This window comes from Peromyscus maniculatus, chromosome 2 (assembly GCF_049852395.1).
Source record: "Peromyscus maniculatus bairdii isolate BWxNUB_F1_BW_parent chromosome 2, HU_Pman_BW_mat_3.1, whole genome shotgun sequence".
Lineage (NCBI taxonomy): Eukaryota > Metazoa > Chordata > Mammalia > Rodentia > Cricetidae > Peromyscus > Peromyscus maniculatus.
The window spans coordinates 153,288,911-153,294,261 of NC_134853.1; positions in this window are offsets into that span (position 1 = coordinate 153,288,911).

Genomic DNA, 5,351 nt, shown 5'->3' on the forward strand with positions numbered 1-5,351 from the left:
TGCAGAACCCAAACATTCCAGTCTTCCCTAAGTGGGAAGTGAGGGTCCTGCTCCAATCTGGGAACAGGGTGGGGGGGATGGTGGCAGCCTCTGGTTTTAAGACTTTGCACCTGGGGACCATGGTCTGGGCCTCACTGCTCCAGGCGTCAGACTCCCAGGGGGTTAACCCTCCAGCCCTCCCAGGAGCCACCTACTGCAGCCCACAGAAGACATGAGGGCTGTGGTCGGCATGGTGGTGCATCAGGCCTCTACTAGCAACCAGGAGGCAGAGAGAAGCAGACACTGTTCTCTGTGAGTTCCAGGCCAGCCAAGGTCTACAGAGACTGTCTCAAAAGAACAAAAAGGAAAGACAGAAGACACAACGGGTCTTCTTTGGGTCCCCACCCCCAGGGAGGTGTCTGATTGCAGCCTGGTCCCTGCACTCTTTCCCGCCTGATGTGGCCCCCTGTGTCTCGGGGGCTGGACACCTGCACATATTCTCTTGCCATCCCTTGCCCGAAGCTTCCATGGGCTTCAACCAACTCTGCAATGTGAAGACCGCGAGGTGGCTAGCTGGCAGCCATTCTCCGCTCCAGCCTCGTCAGTCTGAACCCTGAGGGGACACACACACCCTACCCCCCCATAACTTCCTAAGCAAATTCTTTATGTATCTTCCACCCGAACCATCCAGAGGGAATGTCTTCCAGGCCAGACAACCAACTGGCTTTCCCTATGGGCACAGTGTTGGATGGCGGGTGGACAGAATGCACACCTGGATAGCATCCAGCAGAAGTTCACAGGGCACGGTTGACTTCAACTCTGATATTCTGGGTGGTTCTTACCCTGGTCTCCCCAAGACTGTCATATGCCATCTACAAAGTAGACAACAGGGACAGCCACGAAACAGGGTGTTCTGGCACAGCTGAGAGACTAACTCGGGCTCATTCCGTGGCTCCCCACAAATCCTTACACCAGACTACCAACCCCCATCCTCCAGATGAGGAAAGAGATACAGGCTATTTGAGTCATGTGTGCAATAACCTAGTGACAGAATTGGGGTTCAAAGCACCCCACTCACCCTGTGCGTGGCCACGGTTCAGTCATCCAGGCGCCTGGACTGGCAGTTTGAGGGACGAACAGTAATGGGCCAGGGAGGGCTGCAAGCTGATGCTCCTACACACTGGAGCTTTCCCCTGGGCCTCCCCCAAACTCTTCTTATCCTCCTCACTCCTTCAGTAAAGTGGCCTCTCCATTAAGAGCTCAAGGGGCTTCCGAAGACGGTCACATCTCAGCACGCCTCTCAACCGTGGGCTAAGTCCCATGCCCACTGAGGATTTCATTCCGGAAGGGCTCTCTGCCAGTAAGAGTCTAGAACGGGCAGCAAAATGGCTCAGCGGATAAAAGTCTCCTAAGTCCAAAGGCATGACTCCAACCCCTGGAACCCACATAAAGGTAGACAGAGAGAACACACTACAAAGTTGATCCCTGACCTCCACACGTGCATCATAGCATGTTACACTTGTGCCTGCATACACAACACACACACACACACACACACACACACACACACACGAGAGAGAGAGAGATTCTAGAACCTTTATTTGAAAACATTTTGGAAAGCAAGATCTTTGGTCGGGACATAGAGTTGGACCCCACAGAGTTTCAGTGAATCCTCAACCAGCGCCCGCTGGGGAGTCTGTGGAACCAGGACCTCGGTGGCCTACAAACCTGTGCTGCTACTGACCTGGGGCTACCCCATCTCACAGGGCTCTCAGGAACCCAGGCTAGGTCTGCCCCTTCTGCCACGGTTCAGTCATAGCCACATGGAGCCAGGTAGTGCCTGGGCAGCTGGCCATGGAGTGACCCAGACAGGGGCCCCAAACATCAGAGCTACCAAGCCATGGAGGCTACCTCTAATCTTCCTACTCCTTCTGAGGTCCAGCTGGACCACTCCCCTCACTCAGCAGCCCTCCTGGCATCCCATGCAACACCCCTCAACTCAGTTCCTCACTGTCACGCTGGTGCAGGCAAGCCTGCATGACCAGGGACTTCTGGGAACCACGCTCCCCAAACCTTGGACTATGAAGCCTCAAGAGCAGAGGCCTCTTGTCACGCAGAGACAAGGCCAAGCTGGTCATCAGCAGACATGGCAGATGTGTTGCCTAGCAGCATGGCCTTGTGTCCCAGCCCACACCTGTCCTGGCTGGAGGATCCAAGCTGCCCTAGCAGTCTGTGCTGGCATTTTTAGTCAAGGCTGCTCTGGCAGGAGCTCCCAGGAAGCAAGGTCACGTTCTCTGTGTTCCTAGCGACCTGCAGAGGCAGGGCCACTCCAGGACAGCGAACATGTGGGATCTGAGTCTCAGGCTGGCAGCAACCTCTATGGGCCTCAGCGCCTTGGCCTCACACAGGCTGACACTACCTGGTCTCAAACTGTGTGGACACAAAGTGTTCCCTCCAGTCCTCTTGCACTGGCATTCCCTGTCTCTCCTGTGGTAAGATACCCTCGTGCTGGCAGACTGGGAAAGATGGGGCCTGGTGTGATGGGCACACGGGTCTGCCGAGTCTCAAGTTGGGCATGTCCGGAGCAGCAGCAGGAGGGAGCAGCCAGCTGGGAAGAGGCAAGGGAAGCCCAGCTGACAGATCTATGTGGTTGGTACCTGCCGACGCTGCCTGTGGAGTCAGGCCCCAGCAGCGGCTCCCAGTGTAGACCCACTGCTGGTGCTGCTGGTCTGCAGAGCGGCAGAGACAAGTGTTGGATTCACAAAGCCTGGGGTTCAAATCTCAGACTTAACCTCTTCCTGAATGTGGGCCTCAAGTCAGCTTGCTTACCTTTCCTGTCCCTCAGATGCCCCATCTAAGAAGTGAGACTATATGGGATACCTAACTACAACTTACTGGTCAGGGAGGCCCCAGAGGTCACCAAAACTAGATGGAAAGATTCTAGTGCATGAGACACACATTGGTTGTACGACACAGAGATCAAACTCCGACCCAAAAGCTTCCTCCTTGCTGACTAGCTTTCAGTGCTGGAAGGAGCCATGTAGGCCACTGCGGGTAGGAAATACATCAGCGTTACCCAGCACTCAACCCTGCCCGCTACAGTACTGACCTACCATGCACAATGTGTCCACTGGTGCCACGCCGGCAGGAAGGTTATGGGGATAAACCAACAATTTTGGATTGAGACCTGCTCTACAGGAAGGAACTCAGGCCTGGCACCACAAACCTGGTCAAAAGTCCATGGTTAGGGCAGTGCCAGGCCCAGGGAGGAGCTTACTGCTGCTCTACCAAAGGACATGCTGCCATACTGCCACCCAGACACCCGTGTTTATACCTATAGGTCAGTGCTGTCCTTAACCTTGGCCGAGGTGGCTTCTGGGCAGTGACCTGCAGCGGCTAGCAGACTCAGTGGGTCAAAGTTCAGAGACAGCAATTGGGGAGCGTTCGGCCCGGTAGGGCATCTGTACCAACCCTTCTCACACCCCTCCCCAAGGATCAGGGCACACGGTAGAAAAGGGAGCACAAACAATGCTAAGCACTGGGCAGAGGAAGAGAGCCGTGAAATGGTGTCGTTTAGACAGGACACGGAGAGCGCATTCAGGAACTCACCCAAGCTGTGGTCACCTGCCCAAGATCAAGCCCAGAGGACCAGCAAACACTTCAACAGGCAGGACGAACTGAACTCCGTGGGTTACAAAAGAAGGAAAAAGGGGGAAAAGAATGTGCTGGAGTGGGGGGTGGGGCAGGAGGGTTGAGCAGGGTGCACAGGACCAAGGTGATGTTTATATGGATAACATTGTCAGATAAATGGAAGATCCGATTTTTAAGTAGTCTGAGACCACCTACCCACCTCCGAGTGCGCCAAGGCAGACTGCTCGTGTTGAGGTGCGGCCCAAGGCCCTGACGGCTGCCGGGGGGAGGTGGAGCTAGGCCGGGTTCAAGCCTGTGTCCCAGGCACAGCAGCTGAAAAGCCCCGGCCAGGTCTAATTGTGATGGCTTCTCCTGGAGAGCCAACCCAACATCTACCCAGAGGAGCTGAAGGTCACGTCAAATCTGAAAGGTGGCTTTGTTCCTACTTCATCTGTTATGCATGAAAGAGCGGGCGGCTGGGCTCAGGAGCCATAATTTGAGGCATCCGGAGACCAAAGGCGTTGGCCAAATTTAAACCGAAAGATGAGCTTGTTGGGTGTCTTTTCAAATTATGGAGAAAGAAGAAAGAGTTCTTTAGTCTGCTCTGATCCACTTGGGCCCTGCAGGGAGCCCGCTCGTCGGCTGGCATCAGAAGGCTCTGCCTCGGGACACTTGAAATAGGACGATTACAGAAATGCCCGAGACCCCCACAAGCTACAGGAAGCAGCAGTAGCTGGGGAATCCCGGACGGAAGCCCACGGAGCTTGAGGAATGCAGCCTTGCTGGAACAGCCACTGAGTCATGGCAGGAGGACATGAGCAGCCGAATCCTAACGTCTCTTGGGAAATCCCTACATGTCAGGATAAGGGCTAAGGACATGAGACGGGGCCCTGGCCCTACCAGGCACTCAGGACAGGGCCACCTTCCCAGCTAAGCTCAGTGCCCTCAGCAGGAGGGATGGAATGACATCTGGGCTCTCCGGGACTTCTGTAAGGCAGCGGGCACACAGGAGGAGCACTGAGGGTGATCCTCGCTGTCCCAGAGTCCACTGGGACTTTACACATTCGATCCAAATGTCCTTGGAGATAACCTGTGAGCCACTGGAGGTATGAACTACCAATAATGCAATAATGGTCAATAGTCTCAAAACTTAGGGACACAGGCACGGAGACTGCTGTACCCTGTTTACAGACAGGAAAGCCGAGGCTCAAGGAAGTGGGTAACTAACCCAGGGCCAAAGCTGGACTTTAGGTCTCTTAAATCACTGAATCGCCACCTTCTGCTTCTGTCCCTGCCACACAAAGCCACCACACAAGCTGAATTCACATGGGCCATGCTCATCCTTAGCACTGAGCCCAGGACCAGAACATGAGTAACAGTAAGCCTGAGTCACTGGAGAGTCATGGGAACGATACAGTCCCTGGGAAGGGGTGCACATGGGCACACTCACACCTCACACACTCATGTCTCAGGGGCTGAGGAATCACTGTCAGTGTGGACACACTGGACCACTGGTGTGGTCTTGATGCTTCACCCATCAGTGAGTTTGCCACACAGTGACAGTTGCAGAGAAGGTACCCTGCCAGCTCATCAACAGGGAACCTGCCATCACCCTCAATTCCGGTCCTGCGAGGACACGTGGCCTACCCCAGTCTCTGGACACACTGTTGCTCACATCACCAAAGGGCAGGAGCCACGACACTGCCCCTCGTCACCAGCAATAACCCCGAGTGGAGTGATGC